Source organism: Gopherus flavomarginatus, chromosome 4 (assembly GCF_025201925.1).
Source record: "Gopherus flavomarginatus isolate rGopFla2 chromosome 4, rGopFla2.mat.asm, whole genome shotgun sequence".
Taxonomy (NCBI): domain Eukaryota; kingdom Metazoa; phylum Chordata; order Testudines; family Testudinidae; genus Gopherus; species Gopherus flavomarginatus.
The window spans coordinates 150,458,910-150,481,200 of record NC_066620.1 but is presented as its reverse complement, the minus strand read 5'-3'; positions in this window follow the sequence as shown (position 1 = coordinate 150,481,200).

Here is a 22,291-nt window from a genome sequence, read left to right as displayed (position 1 = left end):
GCCCTCTGCAAACGAAAGTTTCGCAGCCACAGGGAAGCATCCCAAACCTGCAATACATGTGGTCCCACCAATCTGCTGGTTTCCCGGGCCCAGAATCGTCATTCCATGGCATGAACGTGGCCCAATGCCACCATGATCTCCCAATCACCACATGCCGTGCATCTAGGAACATCTGGGTCCATGTCCTCATCAGTATAGTAATTGCGGTGTTGTCGCTTCCTTGCCCAGTTTTGCAGGTACTGCACATACTGCTGGATAATGCGAGAGATATTTACAATGGTCAAAACTGCAGCGGAGATCTGAGCGGGCTCCATGGTTGCCGTGCTATGGTGCCTGCACAGGTAATCCTGGAAAAAGGGCGCAAAACAAGCTGTTCCGTTCACATTGGCCGAAAAACAGCAGGGAATTGTTGCATTCTGTAGCTTGCATGGAAGCCCATGGTCGACAACATGGGAAAAGCGGCGGAAGCTGTGCGACTCTGTTCATGATGGCCAAAAAATGGCGGGGAATTTTTGCTTTCCGTAGCTGCCACGGGAGCCCAGGACCAACAACATGGAAAAAGTGGTGGAAGCTGTGCGGCTCAGTTCACGGTAGCCAAAAAAAGGTGGGAAATGGTTAGATGAAAGAGAAGATAGAAAGATGAGAGGACATGTGAGGTGGATTCATAGTACCAGGAGACAGGCGGTGCACCGTGCTGCACCATCTGCTGGTAGTATGGCGTCTGCCATAGCTTTCACAGAGGGAGAGGCGAGTGACGACACACACCCAGAAACACTTGTGAGAATGTTTTTGCCCCATCATGCACTAGGAGCTTAACCCACAATTCCAATGGGTAGCAGAGACTGCAGGAACTGTGGGATAGCTTCCCACAGTGCACCGCTCCGACATTCGATGCTAGCCTTGGTACTGTGGACGCACTCCGCCGAATTCACGTGCTTTAGTGGGGACACACAACACCGAATGTATAAAATCGCTTCTGAAAATTCAAATAAAATACGTTTGAATTAATTTCGTACTGTAGATGTAGCCTTAGACTGCTGCTGGTGAGAGAATCCATTGCTTTGTACTGTAGAGAGTGGGTTCTTACTTTTGGGGTAATGAGCAGGTCCAGAGGGGCCATATCTAGCCTCACTTTCTTATGGTTAGGAGTGTACTGAAACTTTTCTGATAAAAGATGGGTTCTCAGTAGGGAAAAGTGTGAGACCCACTGTGTATACCATATGCTAGAGGAGCTTTGAATAGCATGAATGCAGTTGTGGCACCCTTTATGCTGTATTCACATCAGTTCTCCCAAGCCAAGCTGGGATAGGCTGGGGTAGCACTGCCGTAGGAGTCCTCCAAGGAACAGTTATGTGCTTCAGAAAAGATTGCCGGTAAGTCAGAAGACTTCATTCTGATGGTCTGGGAAGCCAGTGCTCTAGTAGTTGTTGGGGACACTGTGCTGCTGGAGGAAAAGATATAAAATGGAAACTGTGGCCACTTAAGGCTTGTCTATATTAGAATCTTTAATCATGTTCTAATATGGGAAGAAAATCTAAGGGAGCAAGCAGTCCAAGAAAGCCGGGTGTCTTTTTCAAAGAGACAGTACTTAAGGCATAGCAGAAAACTATCCCAGTGTAAAGGATAGACAGGAAGAATTGTAAAAGGCCAATGTGGCTTCATCAAAAGCTGTCTAATGAAAATAAAAGAGGAATCTTACAAAAAAATGGCCACATAGACAAATGCTAAGGAGGAGTACAAAGACTAGCACAAGCACACAGGGACAAAATCAGAAAGGCTAAAGCACAAAGTGAGTGTGTCATGAGGTGCCCCCTCCTAGATGGGCTCTTGTGGCACAACAAGTGAGTCTGCTTCATTTTCCCCTCTCCGGTAACCCAAGAGCTCTACTTCATATATGTTAAGGGCTGTTATAGAATCTGAAATGTAGGGCAGGAAGTAACCTTGAGAAGTCATCAAGTCCAGCCCCTTGTTCTGAGGTGGGACCAAATAAACCTAGAGGATGATAACTAACTTCTCCATATTCACTAAGGGTAGGGCAAGAAATAATCTGATTAATCTGTAGCAAGGGAGATTTAGGTTAAATATTAGGAAAAACTTTCTAACCATAAGGGTAGTTGGGCTCTGGAATAGGCTTTCAAGCAAGGTTTTGGAATCACCATCATTGGAGGTTTTTTAAGAACAATTTAGACAGACACCAGACAGGGATGATTTAGGTATACTCGGTCTTGCCTCAATGCAGGGCTGGGTGGGGGAATGGACTAGATAACCTTTGAGATCCATTCCAGCTCTACGTTTCTGTGATTCTACGTGTTAACTAACACTGCTGTAAATTCCAATGTAGGCAAGACACAAATGATTAACCTTTATTTTAATGTAACTAAAATCCAGAAAAACTGAGTGAAATTGTTTTGCTTTCTGAATCACTCCTTTCTCAGTGCTGCAATGTTCTTAAAAATGTCTTTACCCACCCTTCACCCTTTTCTTTTTCTGTGTTCCCTAGCACAGTATCTATGACAAGATGGATCTCCCATTCAACATACCTGTGCCCTTCCCTTTCTTTGTAGTGATTGCCTGAATATAATCAGTTCATCTTCTGATCTACTCACCACAGCCCATCTGCTTTAATGATAGCATTCATTTGCTGGGAAAATTCATTTTAGCTGTCAGAAATACTTTGATAAAGTCAAGCCCATTTAACAAAAGCATTAAAATGAAAATGAAAAAAAGATATGCAGTATAACCTATTTCTGTTGTTGCAACATGTGAAGTAGACTGGAGAGGGTCCTTAATGGCATGATGGCCATCGTGATGTCAATAAGATAATAACATAGTGTAAGTCAAAGCAATCTGCTAGTCAGAAAAGCTATTTCCATTCATTATTTCCAGTATAGTAAATGATGATGACCTCTCTGTAATTGAGAACATGCAAATAGAATCTACAATTAACTCTGAGATGTCTGTTTCCAGATCTGCCCTGTAGCCTTTGTTGCATCCTTTTCAAATGAGAAGAAATTCAAGTGAGCAAGATTCAAATTAAAATTTCCTACAGCAATTAACCAGAATAATATACTGTATCTGAAAATGTAACATTATGAATGGATTACTTATATGGTGGAATGCAGATAAAGATTGACTCCCTTGTCCTGAAGAATTTAGTCTGACACACATGTTGCTCCAATTTAATGTCAATTGGTTAAAAAACTAGTTGCAAATCCCTGAGAGGACTCTTATATTGATTTAAACCTGGCTATAGCAGTTTGGCTTGTGCCTGTACATTTACTGATGCAAACAAAACCAATATAATGCTGGTTTAGATTGATTTAAGAGTGTCCATATAAAAAGTTCCACTGTTTTAACTAAATCAGTATAACATAACAGGTTTAGTTAACTTGGTGTGCAGGCCAGGCCTAAGTTAAGACAACAATAGACTGGAGGAAGCAACCACACAAACTGGGGAAGAGAGAGAAGACAGGAGGTGAATGCAAATATCGGGAAGGTAGCAACATAAAACTCCAAACCCTTATCTGGCCTTTCATCTGTAGTTAATAAGCCTCCTAGAAGAAATGAATTTGGGGAAAGGAGGTTTAAGATAGGAGAGATAGGAAGCATAATGGATGGGGTTAGGAATGGGAACCATGGGGGCAGCAAGAAAGGAGACATAGAGGTAAGTGGGAGGTGAGGAGCAGTAAGCCAACATTCAGGGTCCTGCAGATTGTTTCTGTCAAAAAGATAAATTGATGATGGAGTCAGATTTTTTTTGATGCAATCTTGTTTATTTACAAATAATGTACATAAAGTCTTGTTTCCCTGAATACATGAAGAATCAGGAGACAGTTTTCTTATTCAATATTCTCAGCCTCTTTTTCCAGCTATCACTCTGCCCCAAAAGTTCTTTGTCTTAGCTTTCTCATATTCTCTATATGATGTGAATGACTGTAATGGGGTGATCACCCGCTCCTGCCTGGAAGGGCTTAAGACAGCCCTGGAGAGGGCTGGGGCAGAGGGAAAAGCTGGGCTGATTGGGAGGAAACAACCTCCACTGTGGCCAGGTCCCAAACAGACCCAGCTGGCCCTATAAAGGCCAGGGAAGCCAGGAGCAGAGAGAGAAGGGCCTGGCTGCAGGAAGCTTAACCAAGTGCCTAGAGTGCAGCAGGACTGGGGAAAGGCCAAGGGAGCTGGGGAGCTCTGGCCTAGGAAAGCCCCAGGCTTCAGGCCTAGGGTAAGGCCAACGGGGCACTTGGGTTGCAGGAGGCAGCCTGTGGGTAGGCAAGGCAGAGGCAGCAGGTCCAGACTCCCCTTGCCTGTGATGAGTGGCTGATACACTGCAGTTTGCCCCGGTGAACAGGGGCTAAGTGGTGACTGGCTGCTGTGTCATGTGTTTTGTTACTGAAGGCAGGTTGAAGCAGCACACTATGACCTTGGAACAGAAGGTAGTGAGATTTGAGGTGTTTTTTAGATCCTGGGGCTGTTCATTCCAAACTTTGCAACTGGCCCTCTAGAAAGCTGGATCTTCTGGCAAAACAAGCTTTACCCTTGCAGTAGACATGCTGTTTCTATTGTTAAACTAAATACTAGTGTTAAGGAATTCCACGATGTAAAAAACTGATGAAGAATGCAAAACATTTTTAATGACAGATTTCTTACTATCAGTAAGGTTCTTCATGCCCGTTCTGTTGAATTGGAGCTATTTTCTGGCTGCAGCTAGGCAGGTGCACTGCTGGGCAGAGGTGAAAAGGGCACAAATCTCAAGCAAAATGGTTACCTAGTCCTCCACTGAATGGTAGGCAAAGCTTATGTCTAACATAGTCTGCAATACTCATTGACTCCATGGTGGCTTAGCCATTTGAGTTGAGGAAACATAGCTAAGTCTCTTTTACCTCCATAATAAGCTTGGTTACCCATGCTGCTGCTTTTAGGACTAGCAATAAGTAGTGCTGCAACCTCCTGATGCTGCTGAGCAATTCCACCTGTGTCTGCCCTGTCCTGGCAGAAAGGCTTAGGAAATCTCTACTTGCCCAGCAGAGCTCCACTCCACAAGCTTGAATTTGGTCCCTTTGATGTCATTGGGACTACTCTCATGAGTAAAGTTAAACACATGCTTACGTGCTTTCAGGATCAAGACCTAAGTCTTTAGTAAGAGCTTTAAGAAACCTTGATGACACAGATCTGTGTCAGGAATATAGATTGTCATCAGGTGGCCAAACCAACCTTATTTCTTAACAATTAATATACAATTTTGACATGTTGCACAACAGCATAAATATAGTGCTATGCAAAGAATTCCCTTGAGAGTGATATTGCTGAAGGCATAATTATGTTTGAGCATTTACAGCTCTGCACCGCTGAATGCAGTAATTATCTCTAGTATAGAGCAAGTCTAGTAATGACTGTCTCCTGTTTTCCCATATGAAACATGCTCAGAAGTACACAAAGAACAGATGTGCCTGTATGGTAAAGGATAGTACCTGACTGTCCATCACAGAGAATAACAACTGCCCCCAACAGCAGTTGAACTGCTAAAATTTTTTGTCATGCAAGAGTTTTCCACAGGAATATGCTGATGTGACAGAATAGAAAACATTCTGTGGGAATGTATTGGACCTGAGGCAGGCAGCCTAGCTGGCCAGTCCACTTACGCACCTGGTTTTCTGACAGCCTACCCAGCTCCCTGGGACACCCAATTCCTTAGCAGCTTCCCTGGTGGGATCCCATGCTCTTGAGCTGCTTAGCTCCCCAGGTCGCTGGCTCCTTGGGATGCCTTCCTGGGTGGTAGGTAGGCTGAGCGGCCAAGTAAGTTCACTAGCCAGTCAATTACTAGGCTTGCTGGCCTGAAAGTTTTCAAAAACGTCTGTTCTGGTTCTTGCAAAACATAATTTTTTGAAAATTTCTGCCCTGAAGAAACTTTCACATTTCCAACTTGTCTTTCCAGTTCTGAATGAATTTTTTTTTGAAATGCAAATGGGATGGAAATTCTGTGTTCCACACAGCTCTGCCCAGCACTAGTTGATGAAAATAAATATAGAACTCTAAATTAATAGAACAAACAAACATTGGTGTTAATTGCCAAAGGATTAAGAAAAGGCATCTTCTCTCTCAGCATCATCGTTTAAACAATAAAGATAAACAGAAATAATTAATTATTTTCCTAGGACAGTTGCCAGAGATGCAATAATTAAGATAGTTAAAAGTCAATAGAGGTGCTCAGAAAAAAAAAATCAGCCAGGATAGAAGAGGTTTAGCTGCTACTAATACCATCTCCTTGCATCTGAAAGGTAGGGAATCAAAGTATGAAGCTTTCACAGAGGCCGTCAGGTTATGTAAATTGGTAGGATAAGTCCTGAGAGAGCAAGGAAAAAATAAATAATTGACTGGACGTAGCCGCAACTGGAGTAGTTTCCTTCTGATGGCTCAGATATTGTGGTGATGAGGGCCATGTTGGTATTTTGATGGACATAATAAGTCTTTGACCAAAATTTGAGGAACAGGCAAGTTTAGTATTTTAATAGTTGTAGTTATGCAAGCTAAGAGAAGTGTAATTGTATCTCATGCTTCTAGGTATACACTATTCACTTCAAGGCTCAGGAAGGAATCAAACTCCTTCACATGGCACAATTCCATCAGTGTGTCATGGTTTCTGTTGTTGTGGGGTGTGTGTGTGTTGTGTTGTTTTACCATCTGCTGAAGTTTTAGGTCCTGATCCAGCAGTAAGATACAGGTGGGTGGACCCAGATAACCACACAGAACCCCAATGAAGTCAATGGAGGCTTGCCTGCTTAGAGCTCTTGGCAAGATTGGAGCTTTGGATGTTGATTGATGCTGCAGATTGTCCTTCCAGTTTTATCCAGTTTTGTCTGCTCAGATGTGGAAAAACCAAGGAGTGACATTTTCAAATGCACCTAAGTCACATTTTCAAAAGGGACTAAGGCCCAGACTTATGAGCAGAGGCTGAGGGAACTGGGCTTATTTAGTCTGCAGAAGAGAAGAGTGAGGGGGGAATTTGATAGCAACTTTCAGCTACATGAAAGGGGATTCCAAAGAGGGTGGAACTAAGCTGCTCTCAATGGTGGCAGATGACAGAACAAAGAGCAATGGTCTCAAGTTGCAGTGGGGGAGATCTAGGTTGGATATTAGGAAAAACTATTTCACTAGAAGGGTAGTGAAGCACTGGAATGAGTTACCTAGGGAGGTGGTGGAATCTCCATCCTTAGAGGTTTTTAAGGCCTGGTTTGACAAAACTGGGATGATTTAGCTGGGATTGGTCCTGCTTTGATCAGGGGGTTGGACTAGATGACCTCCTGAGGTATCTTAAAACCCTGATATTCTATGATTCTATGATCTTCAAAGATATAAGTGCCTATGAGGCAGATAGGCACCTTATCAAATTTTCAAAAACACCAACACAAATGAAAGTTAGTCACATACATGAAAATCCCACTAGGTGCCAGTCCACATCTTTAGATGCCTACATACCCTTCAAAATTTGGCCCTTAGGCTTCAAAGTCGCATTGATGATTTTGAAAATTTTACCCTTGTTTCCTAAGAAATTTTGATCATGCTACAGGGAGGACAAAATAGTTTAAAATCTGCATAAGCTATATGGATATGTACATAAAAAAGGAAAAATACTTGTATGTTCCAAAATGTAAAACAAAGCAGATGGAAGACAAAGAAAAGAATACCGTTTTATCTTGCAATCCTGTAATACTGTGCGATTATAATAGTTTGTCATAATACATCAAATTGCTTCTGATGTAATCTTATGCAAGTTTAGAATTGAAATGATTGTGCTTTTTCATTCTGGTAGCTGCTTGCATTTTGGATGACAAATATAAGACATACTATTGGCTTTAGTAAGGTAATAGGTGAGAAGAATTATTTTTGTGTGTGTGAGAAGGCACTGTAGTTGGTCCTGGCACATTTCCAACAGAAAGTGAGAACCCAGTCTTCCTTCTCTGGTTTCAGAGAATTAAGTAAAACTGTGTGTTTGTCAGCAGGTTGAAATAAGCCCATTAGAAAGTGTTTTCCATAGTATAATAAGACATTTACAGATGACTGCAGAGTTGATGGCTGTGTACTCATTTATTGTTCCTTTGAGACAGTTACTTAGAGAAACCTTGTGTTTCTCCTCAGTATGGTACAGCCTGTGTTCAAGGGTAAAGTCTACTGTGTAAAGTGAAGTGTGCATAATAAGATCCAACATTTGTCCATACAGGAACCAACTATCTTGTCTTCATATAAGGAAGAATTGTGTAATAGATTATGGTTAGGACTTTCAAAGGAGCCCAGAGCACAGTGGCCAGTTACTGAGCACCCCCTCATGGCCAGAGGTCACTGTGTGACAATCTGCCTGTTTTCACCCTCTTCAGGGCCCTTTAAGAACTCAGCATTCAAAGATGGTTCAGACAATCACCACAAGATAACCTGTTTATTTAGTCTTCTGGTACATACTGGCTCTCTAGGCCTCAAACTCAGTTCAGTGCCTCTAATCAATCCAGAATAACAGAAAACACAAACTCACACAATCTTCATCCCAGGTAGCCTTTTCAGACTCTCACCTGCTTGTATATGGTCTCTCCCAGGCCTGTCTTCCTGGTTGCCTGCTTCTTCCACTTTCCTCCTGCTGAATCTAGGGCATGCCAGAGCCTTCTTGCTCACTATATCCCCCCACCCCCTCCGGCTCCCTCCACTCAATGTAGGTTCCTGCTTATTTTATCCTGGGAGCACTTGATTTACCTCAGGTGAGGTTCAATTTGTAATCAGGGTTGGTTTAGCCCCAGGCTCTCCATCCCATGGCCAAGCCACCCTCCAGAAGCTTCTCCCTCCAGCATCCAGCCAGTCACTGGATGCCCACAGAAATACCAAAGGGACAGAATACACAGCAGCCTGCTGGCTCAGCTGAGGACACACACCTCCCTTTAACACAACAGCACTAAGATGAATTCATAATAAAACAAGAATAAGTTTATTAATAAAGAGCAGAGATTGAAGTGATACTGTACAGCAATAATAGAAACAGAAATGATAATAAAACAAAAGTATAACATGTTTCTAAGAGACTAGTAGGCTCCAAGCTTTGTCCAAAGCAGTTACCTCATCTACAGCTACTTCTCAGCATCACCATAGCTGGAGCTCCACCATTCATAGATGCAAAGAACACTGGCCTCTTTGGTTCCTCAGTGATGGTAAACAAGACACCCTTTTGTTTCTCTTTATATTCCCCAAAGTTCAGCGTCTTTGTCTCAATGGTCATGTGATGCCCTGGGGTTCAGACTGCAGGGTGTCCTCCAGTGTGCAGTCGGATACTGTGAAGCTTCCCTGTTCTTTTAATAACTTGCTTTTCTGTTGACTTAAAATGAAAAATGAAGTGTCCTTTGTGTTGTTTTCACAATACTTGATTCACAAAAGGTAAACTAACATTCCTTTGTCTGGAGAAGACTTGTTTACCAACCCTTTTAGGTTACATGTTTAAACGTATTCTTAGTATACGTCTGCAACTTTTTAATTAACACCCACACGTATAGCACCCAATGGCTATGATGATGTGTACAACATGAGTTTTCATTTGATATCTTACACGACATTCTTTACGGATAAATACTATAACAGCAGTGAGTTTGTTGTAGCGAGTGTGTCTGGCCTGATAGGAGTTACAAAGCATTTGGCAGTTGGCATTGAGGGTCTCTTAGGGTCATACCTCCCCTATTACAATGAAGTACTAAGGTCAGCCACTGGCTGATCTGTGGGTGTTGAATCAGAGTTGCTGGAGCCTTTCCCTGCTGTCTGCTCCAGACAGGGCCTTTCTTCACTGCCAGAGCCTTTCCCTGGGAAGGCAGCGGGACACTACTCTGCTGAAAATACCAGGGTAGATGTGGAAGAAACTGCTTGGGCATGTAGAGATACCTGTAGGGTACATACCCTAAGGTTTGGCCTCACCATCTACACTGCTATTTATACCCATGCTAGGAGGCCATGCAGTGTACCTACACAACATGCTGCCACAAGTACAGACATAGCCTGTGTGTGCAGTCATTTAAAAAAACAACAACCCCAAAGAAATATTAATTGATTTTATCAGATTGCTGTCGCTCTTCTGAAATGTAATAAAATTAGTTAAGAAAAGGATATCTAAAGCATAGAAAGAACAAGAGGGAAGTTCTGAGGTCTGTATGATTTGAGAGCTGAAATGGTGCTTAAAACTCTTGAAACAGTCTATTTATAATTCTTTGAAGTACAAGTCAGTTTTTATCTGCAAAGATAAAACTGTAATTGTAGACAACAATATGCAGTACTTAAAAGGGCTGCACAAAATGAAATAACTTTTGTGGTAACTGAAAAGCCATAATGAGGCAGTTAACATTTTGACTTTACTAGATAACTGGGCATTTGATTAAAGACATATGTGTTGTGAGGCTATAGAATATCAAGAAATTCTGAAAAATCTGTCATGAGGAAGAGCTTTGATCTCTCTTGGAAAGATTCTGAAGCCTTAAATTGCATTGAGAAAAGATTCAAACTTTACATCAAAACACTGCTCAGAATCAGTTTGCTATTCATAAGTTAATATGGGTGTGATAGAGGTGACACAGCCCAGAAATGATGTTTTCTGATCTGGGCCCTGGAATAAACAAAAAGGAGTTGCATAATATTTATATCTGGAATAGTTTTCTTACTTCCACACTAAGGGGAACAACTTGACATCTGCAGTGTCATTGGATAACTGAAACTGGATTCTTTCATTTGAACAACAATTTAGGCATGTTATTCATAGATTCATAGACTTATTCCTGTTTCACTGGGAGCTACAGGGGTTCAGAGACAGAGGCGAAAAAACAAAACCAATACAGCTCAATAAGCACACGTTTTTCAAGCATATATTTCTCTGCAATGTATTGCTCACCAGTACTGCCAACTGAAAAAGTACATAAAAGAGCCTCACTTTTGAAGCACTATAATTTTAACCTGTATATTAAGATAGTACAAAACAAACAAACAAACAAAATCTTCTTCACATAGAAGTAACTTTCACCTATTGCTTCATAGCTCACTGTTCCTCAGTCTTATGATTTTTTCTGAACCTTGTTGCAGAACCTACAGAGACCGGTCCGGACCTTGTAATGCTAGATCATTCAGGCCCTCAAAGGCGGTGATAAATTAATTCTAATTGCTGCATCTGCCTGGTGCTGGGTTGTGTACAATGGAATGAAAGACAATACATGAAAGGCTTTATTTTGTTACTTACTGTGCACTTTCTATTAAGCAGGAAATTCCAAAATATTTCCTATTCTTATGGCAAAGGAGTTGAATCTTACTGTCATGGCTAGGGATAAACATAGATGAGAAATAAATGTAGAAGGGATAAACATGGCCCACAGGAGCCTTTGAAGGCTGACTACAGCAGCTGCACTTAAACTGTCAGAGAGTTGTGTGAGTTAACTGTGGGTTAACTTTTGTCTGTATGGGGGCTATGAAAAGGGCTTGCTCCTGTGGCTACTGGGTGGAATCAAACCTGTCTGAGAATCCTTTGTGCTGCACAGCTGCTGTGTAGATGGAGCATTCATCCTTAGTCTGTGCAATGCCATAGTTTTGGGAACAGGCGCTCCATGCCACTCAGATTTTGAGTCCAAGGGTTTCTTTGGTGAAAAACACAGGCAAGAGGAAAAGACAATGTGCTAAAAGCAAAGAAATGGAGACCAAGAGTGAAAGAGAAGGGAGCTGTTCAGGGCCGCCTGGGGGGCGGGGCAAGTTGGGCAATTTGCCCCAGGCCCCGCAAGGGCCCCCACGAGAGGAGCAGGGTCCTTCACTCACTCCGGGCCCCCAGAAAACTCTTGTGGGGCCCGGGCCCCTGGAGCTTCTCTTGCTTCGGGTCATCGTCAGCAATTCGGCAGTGGGGCATCCTTCCGCTTCGTGGCAGAAGGACTCCCCGCCACCAAATTACCGCTGAAGACCCAGCACTTTGGTGGCAGGTCCACTTCAGCGGTAATATGGCGGCGGGGGTCCCCGCCGTGGGTCTTCTGGGCATTTTGGCCGTGGGTCCCGGAGCGGAAGGAACCCCTGCCGCCAAATTACCGCCGAAGCAGGGCCCCCTGCCGCCGAAGACCCCCGGTCCCCTGAATCCTCTGGGCAGCCCTGGAGCTGTTTCTTGGCAACAGGGTTCACTCTGGCCAAGTCTACACTACAAAATTAAGTTGACCTAAGTTACGTCAAGGTACAGCTACCACAGTAATTAAATCGCTTTTGCATGTCTATATGATGCTCCTTGTGTTGATGGTGCACGTCCTCCCTAACAGTGTTTGCATCAGCACAGAGAGCGGTGCACCGAGGGTAGCTGTCCCATTGTGCAACTCACCACTATCTAGTGCGGGGTGTTTTGGGAAGGGTTTGCAATGCCTCATGGGGGCAAACAAGTGCTGCAGGGGTGACTGGGAACAGCATCCCATGATGCAGTTTTATGTATCCCATAATTTTATCTGCATCCCATAATGTTTAGCTCCTCTTCCCAAAGCCTCGCAAACCCATGCATCTGCTATTTGTGTGAGAAGCGTGGATCCCTCACAGCTCTGCACCATTGTGATGAGCACTGTGAGCATGGTATGCCTGATCCTGCAATATTTGCAGAGCCGCCAGAGGAGCTGCGAGGAACACGACAATTCCTTGTAGGCTAGCTTGCTGTGAGACATAGAACGAAGCAATTCAAGCTTGTTGTTTGGCATTCACAGAGAGCTGCAGATGGTGGAGCTCTGGTTCTGGGCCTGAGAAACAAGCACTGACTTGTGGGATCACATCACTATGCAGGTATGGGATGATGAGCAGTGGCTGCAGAACTTTTGGATGTGCAAGGCCACGTTCCTGGATGTGGGTGTGGAGCTTGCCCCAGCCCTCCCAGTGCAGCAACAGCAAAATGAGAACTTCACTGACCGTGGTGAAGTGAGTGGCGATTGCTGTGTGGAAGATTGCAATGCTAGATTGCTATTTATCGGTTGAGAATCAATTTGGAGTTAGGAAATCCATAATGGAGGTTGCTGTGATGCAAGTGTGAAGGGCCATTAATTGCATGCTGCTATGAAGGACTGGGACTCTGGGCAACGTGCAGGACATAGTGGATGTTTTTGCAGCAATGGGGTATCCAAATTTCAGTGGGTGATAGATGGCACACACATCCCTATTTTGGCACCAGACCACCTTGCCACAGATTATGTCAACAGAAAGGGCTACATTTCTATGGTATTGCAAGTGCTGATGGATCACTGGGCATGTTTTGCTGACATCAGCATGGGATGCATGACACACACATCTTTAAGAACACAGGTCTGTACATAAAGCTGCATGCAGAGAATTTCTTTCTAGATCAGAGGATTACTATTGGGGATGTTGAAATGCCGATAGTGATCCCGGGAGACCCTGCATACCCCTTACTCCCATAGTTCATGAAGCCATATGCTGGCCACCTCGACAGCCACAAGGAACACTTCAGCTACAGGATCAGTGTGTGCAGAATGACAGTTGAATGTGCCTTTGGCAATTTGAAAGGCTGCTGGCTCTGTCTACACATGGCATTAGACTTCAGTGAAAAAAGAATCCCAGTGGTTATCGCTGCCTGTTGTGTGCTTCATAATATCTGTGAAGCAAAGAGGGAAATGCTTCTACTGGGATGGAGGGTAGAGGTAGAGCAGCAGTCTGCTGATTTTGATCAGCCGGATACAAGGACTTTAAAAAGAACTTAACAGGGAGCTATACAGCTGAGGGAGGCTTTGATAAACCTGTTTAATAGTTAGCCACAGTAACATGCTCTGCCTTTGTACTCCAGTATGAACCTTGTAATGAGTGCTGTGTGTGTAGCTGTGGCAGGGTGGCAACTCATGAGTGTGGCTTCTCATGCTGGTCATCTCGGGAATTAGCTCTTCCAGCCTGGAGCACCCTCTGCAGGCTGGTGTCTCGCCTGCCACTGGCCCCAGGTCCTTCCCAGACTCCAGTGCCCTTTGCCCTGGGGTTCTGCCCACCACTGTACCCCCTCACTCTGGGTCTCCCCTCCTAGGGGAACCCCCCAACCCCCTATCCCCACCTTGCCTCAGTGGCTACTGCCAGTCATCATCTAGCCCCTGCTCCCTGTGGCAGACTGCAGTCTGTAAACCACTCATCATCAGCAAGGGGGGTTGGACCAGCTGCCTCTGCCTATATCTGGGCTTCCCCTCCGCAGCCCTAGTACCCTTTTGTGGGTCCTTAGCTTGGCCAGCAACCTGGGGCTTTGCTAAGCTCTCTCTGCCCTTCCCGAGCACTGCTCCACCCTAGATACCCTTCTCAGCTTCCCAGGCAGCCAGGTCCTTCTCTCTCTCCAGAAGCTAGAGAGAGAGTCTCTTCTACAGCCTCTGGCTCTCAGCCCTCTTATAGGGTCAGCTGTGGCCTGATTGGGGCACGGCCCCACCTGTGGCTGCTTCCCTCAATCAGCCTAGCTTTTCCCTGCCACAGCCCTCTCCCAGGGCTGTTTTAAGCCCTTCAGGGCAGGAGCAGGGTGACCGCGCCGGTACAGTAGTAGTATAATATTGCAAATGTACCTATTGCTATTATCTGTCACTGATGTCAGCCCCAGCCAGCATATGTGTTGAACTAATAAAGATGAATTAAGTTTCCATAAATAGACTTTTATTGCAAACCCATGCAAACAGACATATTTATGACTGAATGGAACTTTATAAATAAAGGGAAAGAATCTTTGAAGGGGAGAGAATAGTCATTTTAATTTCACAAGCACATACACCAACCATATCTCTCTCAGGTCAGTGTATGTGCAGCTGTGATTATCTGTACTTTCCCCCAGAGTGGAGTGGTGTGGTAGTGCAGTGGCCCCGGAGGAGATATGGATGGCGGGTACATAGGAAATCCTGGAATGCAGTTCTCTACAGGCTGCAGAGGGAGGGGAGCACAGGTCTATTGACTCTGAAGGTCAACAAGAGTCTCTAGCATGTCTATTTGCCATTTGAAAAGTGCTACCATCTTCTGCTGTACATCTCTCTCCCTTTCCTGTGATTTTCTCCTCTCTGCTCTGTCCCTCTCCATTCTGTCCATGCGGGTGATCCTTCAAGCCCTGTGCTCTGTATCCAAAGCACCAGCAGCTTGTAGGATCTCTTGGAATATGTCATCCCATGTCCTCTTCCTTCTCCTCCCGCTGGCGTTGCTGGAGAGACCCTCCAGGACACATTTCCAGCTGCAAAAGGTACAATGCACAGAGGTACTACTGTGAGTGTGTTCACAAGATAAATGGAAACTTGGTATACTGAACTCACTCCCCTTGATCCACACAAGTTGCAAGAGCTACATTCTCACTTCTCCTTGAGATTCACAGAGCATGGCAGCAGTTCCAGCAGTGGTGATTCTGGCCCAGGGAGGAGGGGGTGAGTTGGGACAATAATTGGGTGAGGGCAGGGGTATGAGTATTTGCAACTAGGGCAACTGAACTGAATACTGGCACTGCTCTCCACAAGCGTTGGTGATTTTAGCTGATATCTCACTCCTGAGGGTAACGGAGGCTGAAAGCTCTTGCACATGTCTGCCCGCAGACTGGGGTCTGTATGTTGCTAGCCTGTGTGCTGCAATAGTGCCTGCTGAAGTAATTGCTGAGTAGCATGCTAAAGTGTCCTACTGCAGGGAAGAAATAAAGCAGCCTTCCCCAGAAACCTTTGGCAGAGGATTTCAGACTGCCTCCAGGAGTTTCCTTGAGATCTCTATGGAGGGACATCCTGTTGCACATAAACAAACTGTTCTTCTTCTTCGAGTGATTGCTCATATGCATTCCAGTTAGGTGTGCGCGCGCCGCGTGCACGTTCGTCGGAGAAACTTTTTACCCTAGCAACCCAGGCGGGTCGGCTGGGCGCCCCCTGGAGTGGCGCCGCCATGGCGCCCAATATATATCCCAGCTGACCCGGCCACCCTTCAGTTCCTTCTTACCGCCCGTGTCGGTCGCTGGAACTGTGGAGCGCGGCTTCGCTGACCTCCACACTCCCTAGCAGCTCATTTAGCTATCGTTATATATAGTTAGTTATTGTACATATATAGATTATAGTTGTTAATAGTCAGTAATTTAGTGTTGTTAGTGTAGTTTTTAGTGGTAGCGAGGGGATCGGGGTACCCCCCCCCCCTCATCCCCCATACAGGGAGCCGGAGCCCATGCCCGGCTCATCGGGTTTCAAGCCGTGCTCGGCTTGTCACAAACCCATGCCTGTGGGAGACCCCCATGACTCCTGCTTAAAATGCCTAGGGGAGTCGCACTTAACTGCTAAGTGCTCAATCTGTAAGTCCTCTAAGCCGAGGACCAAAAAGGAGCGGGACATTAGATTGAGACAGCTCCTAATGGAAGCGGCCCTGACACCTTCGCCCTCGGCTCAGAGCGCAAGTCAGCTGGTGAGCAAGGGCACCGCGGCACTGAGTACCTCCTCCAAGAAGACGGCACCGAAACCGGGCCAGAGCCGCTCCACCTCCCCGAGGCCGAAGACGGCGAAGGCACAAATCGTCTCGCCATCAGCCGCCCCGCAGTCAGACCCTGCGCAGAAGGCGGATTGCCCGGCACCGACACCAGCCACTTCACCGCCGAAGCCGGTACCGTTGACTCCGGCCCCGCGAGGGCCGTCGAGTCCGGCACCTGGCAGCTCCCCGGTACACACCGTGGTAGAGCTCACCACACCTACTACCCCGGAGACGTTTGTCGCGGCAAGAGAGCTAATCACCATCACCGAGGCACCGATGCCCTTACCCCCGGCACCGCCGGTGCGGGTTCTGTGCTCTATGGGCAAGCCGACCCTGACCAGACCAGCTTCGGTCAGTGTAGCAGACCGGCACCGCTCCAGGTCGCGGTCCCGCGGACGCTCGGCATCAAGACGCCGCTCAGGCTCGCGGCGTTGGTCCCAATCCCGATCCCGGTACCGATCGGACTCCCGGCACCGATCCCCTCGACGGCGATCGCCTAGGCACCGGTCGAGCTCTCGGCACCGATCACCCCAGTACCGCTCACGCTCCCGGCACCGGTCAGGCTCCCGGCGCAGGTCGACGTCCCGAGCGTCAACTCGGTACTCCCGGCACCGCTCCAGCTCATGGCACCGCGGGGGGCACCGCGCCTCCAGGAGCAGATCCAGACAACGGCACTCGCGATCCCGGTCGACCTCCCGGCACCGAGCCGGTCGCAGGTCCCGGTCTCGCTCTCCGCACCGATACCAGCACCGGTCGCCAGTATCCAGAGGTTTGAGGTCGGTCGGTACCTCGGCACCGACTTTTGCAGCACCACCGTGGCCATCAACGGGCACGTCGGCATCCTCCCAGGCGGGTAGCTATTACGAACCCGAAGTACCGCTGGGCGAGTTTCAAGACCCCCACCCACAGGACACGAGTGCCCAACAGTGGGGTTTCTGGACACCCTGGGCTTACCATCAGACCCAGGGTGCCCCCCTGCCTCAGCTACGTCCCACTGCCTCAGAGCATCAGGTGCCAGAGGCCACTGTTTCCCGCCCTCCCGTGATTGAGTCGGGCAAACAGCCGCGTCCAGACTCACCGGGCTGTCACGAGCAGGAACCAGAGGAAGAACGAGACACCGCACAGGATGACCTCATCCCCGGAGTCTCCTCCTCCTTCTCCTCGCCGGACGAGGCAGTGGCTGGGACATCAACATCGGGACCTCCACCTATAGACCTCAGGGCCCACCAGGACCTCCTCCGTAGGGTGGCCCTTAATATCAACCTCCCGGTGGAGGAGGTCTCAGAGGTTCAGGACCCAGTGGTGAGCATCCTCTCGGCCGATGCCCCTACCCGGGTAGCCCTGCCGTTTATAAAGACTATTCAGTCTACCGCTGAGAACCTGTGGCAGTCACCAGCCTCCATCCCGCCGACAGCTAAGGGAGTGGAGAGGAAGTACATGGTACCCTCTCGGGGGTACGAGTACCTGTATGTACACCCTCCTCCCTCCTCCCTAGTGGCCCAGTCGGTCAACGACAGGGAACGGCATGGGCAGCAGGCACCGGCCCCCAAGTCCAAAGAGGCTAAGCGCATGGACCTCTTGGGTCACAAGGTCTACTCAGCGGGGGCCTTACAACTCCGTGTGGCCAACCAGCAGGCCCTTCTAGGGCGTTATAACCACAACATATGGGCGGAGGTGGGTAAGTTCGCCGAACTGCTACCCCAGGACTCACGCCTGGAATTTAACGCATTCCTGGAGGAGGGTAAGAAGGTGGCCAGGACCGCCCTCCAGGTCTCCCTCGATGCAGCTGATTCGGCAGCCAGAACCATGGCGTCCGGAATAACCATGCGGCGCATCTCATGGCTTCAAGCCTCCACACTACCTCCAGAACTGCAATATACTATCCAAGACCTACCCTTTGACGGGAAAGGGTTGTTCTCGGAGAAGATGGACTCCAAATTACAAAATCTAAAAGACAATCGGGTCATTATTCGCTCGCTGGGGATGCATACCCCTTCCACCCAGCGTAGACCCTTCAGGCCCCAAGCACGGCGCCCATACTTCCCACCCCGTCAGAGGCAGGACCTCAATAGACGGCGTGGCCGCGGGGGACGCAGATGCCAACCCAGCTCCCAGGGAGGCCAGAACCAAGGGCCTTCCAAGTCATAGCCGGGCCCCAAGTCCGGTTTTTGAAGGTGTGCCCGGGGATGGCTTATCAGTCTCAATTCAGGATCCTTCCCCTACCTTCTCCAACCGCCTCTCCCACTTCCTCCCGGTGTGGTCTCAATTAACGTCAGACCATTGGGTGCTACGCACAGTGAAGCATGGATACCATCTCCAATTTGCTTCTTCACCCCCTTCCCGCCCCCCTTCCCGGTCCCTCTTCAGGGACCCCTCTCACGAGCAAACCCTCCTACAGGAGGTTCGTTCCCTCCTGGCGGCGGGGGCTATAGAGGAAGTGCCTCTAGCAAAGAGAGGCAAGGGATTCTACTCCTGATATTTCCTGATTCCCAGATCCAAGGGAGGTCTCGGACCCATCCTAGACCTTCGGGGCCTCAACAAGTGGATGCTCAAGTTGAAGTTCCGCATGATCTCCCTGGGAACCATTATCCCATCCCTGGATCCTGGAGACTGGTACGCTGCCCTCGACATGAAGGACGCGTACTTCCATATCGCCATCTTCCCACCGCACAGGAAGTACCTCCGCTTCACGGTCACACATCAGCACTTCCAGTTCGCAGTTCTACCCTTCGGCCTCTCGACAGCCCCGAGGGTGTTCACCAAGTGCATGGCTGTCGTGGCTGCCCACCTCCGTCGGCGGAAAATCCACGTCTTCCCGTACCTAGACGACTGGCTCCTGAAAGGGTCCTCCCAGTCGCAGGTGCGACGGCATGTAGAGGCCGTCACGGACCTCTTTTCCCGGCTGGGCCTGCTCGTCAATGCCGAGAAGTCCAGCCTGGTTCCAGCACAGAGGTTGGACTTCATAGGCGCAACCCTGGACTCGATTCAGGGCAGGGCCTTCTTTCCTGAACCTCGCTTCCAGACGATCGGTGTGATCATCCGGAGCTTGCAAGCATCCCCACTCACCTCGGCTCGAACATGCCTCACACTCCTCGGTCATATGGCCGCTTGCACTTACGTGACAAAGCATGCCAGACTCAGAATGAGGCCCCTCCAAACGTGGCTTCATTCAGTATTCCGACCGAGCAGGGACCACCCAGATGTGTTGGTGACGGTCCCCCCCGATCCTCTCCGCTCCCTCGACTGGTGGCTGACCCCATCGCTTGTATGCGCGGGCATGCCGTTCCATCCGCAACAGCCATCGGTAACTCTGGCAACCGATGCGTCATCCCTGGGGTGGGGAGCTCACTTAGGGGACCTGCGCACCCAGGGCCTATGGTCGTCCCACGAGCTGTCACTCCACATAAATGTCCGGGAGCTAAGGGCAGTCCGCCTCACCTGCCAGGCGTTTCAATGACACCTGCAAGGCCGTTGCGTTTCCGTACTCACGGACAACACAACGGCCATGTATTATATCAACAAACAGGGGGGAACCCGTTCGTCTCCCCTATGTCAGGAGGCCATTCGGCTCTGGGACTTCTGTATAGCCCAGTCGATAGACTTGGTGGCATCCTTCCTCCCAGGGATCGAGAACACGCTGGCGGACAGCCTCAGCCGATCCTTCCTCTGCCACGAATGGTCGATCAGACTGGACTTCATCCATTCCATCTTCCAGAGGTGGGGCTTTTCCCGCATAGACCTCTTCGCAACCAGGTCCAACAGGAAGTGCCAGGAGTTTTGCTCCTTTCAAGGTCTCTCTCCGGGGTCGATCACGGACGCATTTCTCCTGCCGTGGACCTGCCATCTCCTGTATGCCTTCCCTCCGTTCCCCCTGGTACACAAGGTCCTGTTGAAGCTGCGCAGGGACAAGGCGCATCTGATCCTGATCGCACCTGAGTGGCCCAGACAGCACTGGTTCACCGCCTTGCTGGACCTATCTGTGGACCCCCCAATTCACCTTCCTCTCCACCCAGACCTGATTACCCAGAATCATGGCACGCTTCGCCACCCGGACCTGCGAGCCCTACACCTCACGGCATGGCTCCTGCATGGCTGAGCACAGCGGAGCTCAGCTGCTCCGCACCGGTCCAACATATACTCCTTAACAGCAGGAAGCCCTCCACTCGCTCTACGTACAGGGCCAAGTGGAAGCGTTTCTCTTGCTGGTGCGCTTCTCAAGGGGTGAACCCTACGCAGTCCCCAGTTTCCACAGTCCTCGACTATCTCTGGTACCTTAAGCAGCAGGACCTGGCAACTTCCTCCTTAAAGGTACACTTGGCGGCCATATCCGCCTTCCGGCCAGGGGAAGGTGGCCGCTCCGTAGTCTCTCATCCCTTAGTCGCCAGATTTCTTAAAGGCCTGGAGCGTCTATACCCCCCCGTACGCCGCCCTGCCCCTACTTGGGACCTTAACTTAGTCCTGAACAGGCTCACGCTCCCACCATTCGAGCCACTGGCGACGTGCTCGCTCACGCACCTGTCATGGAAGACGGCCTTTCTGGTGGCCATTACATCGGCCAGACGGGTCTCAGAGCTGAAAGCTCTCACAGTGGACCCACCCTACACCGTCTTCCATAAAGACAAAGTGCACCTGCGACCCCACCCGGCGTTCCTCCCTAAGGTGGTTTCCACCTTCCATACCAACCAGGACATCTTCCTCCCCGTCTTCTTCCCGAAACCACACTCTTCTCGGCGGGAGCAACAGCTACACTACTTGGATGTACGTAGAGCGCTTGCTTTCTACATCGAGAGAACAAAGGGGTTTCGGAAGTTCCCTCAGCTGTTTGTGGCGATCGCAGAACGCATGAGAGGGCAGCCTATATCCTCTCAGAGGATTTCCTCCTGGGTAACTGCTTGCATTCGCGCATGCTATGACTTAGCTCGTGTCCCCTCTGGCCACCTCACGGCACATTCCACGAGAGCTCAGGCGACATCGGCGGCCTTCCTGGCGCACGTGCCTATACAGGAGATATGTCGTGCAGCAACCTGGTCATCGGTACACACGTTCACCGATCACTATGCGTTAGTCAGACAATCTAGAGATGATGCGGCCTTTGGCGTAGCAGTTTTAAATACCGCCACATCTCGCTCCGACCCCACCGCCTAGGTAAGGCTTGGGAATCACCTAACTGGAATGCATATGAGCAATCACTCGAAGAAGAAAAGACGGTTACTTACCTTTGTAACTGTTGTTCTTCGAGATGTGTAGCTCATATCCATTCCAAACCCACCCTCCTTCCCCACTGTCGGAGTAGCCGGCAAGAAAGAACTGAAGGGTGGCCGGGTCGGCTGGGATATATATTGGGCGCCATGGCGGCGCCACTCCAGGGGGCGCCCAGCCGACCCGCCTGGGTTGCTAGGGTAAAAAGTTTCTCCGACGAACGTGCCCGCGGCGCGCGCACACCTAACTGGAATGGATATGAGCAACACATCTCGAAGAACAACAGTTACAAAGGTAAGTAACCGTCTTTTCAGGGCCCCATCTGTACAGGGGAATGAGAAGCAGAAAGCAAGTCTAGCACTATTGATTATTTCACATCTTCAAGCATGATTAAAAAGAGTAAATGAACAGATGTCAAAGCAAACTGCATACTTACCAGAGGTTCCTTCTCCTGCATCAGGCTAACCCATGCTGGACTGCTCTGGAGTCAAAAATAGGTCCTGGCTCACTGCACCGCTAGATCCCCCAGTCATCTATCCCCCCATCCTCCTCTTCCTCCTCATTCAACACCTTCTCCTCACTGTTAACTCCAGGAGCCTCTGATTCTGACTTCTCTGAAGTATCCACGGGGCTCTTG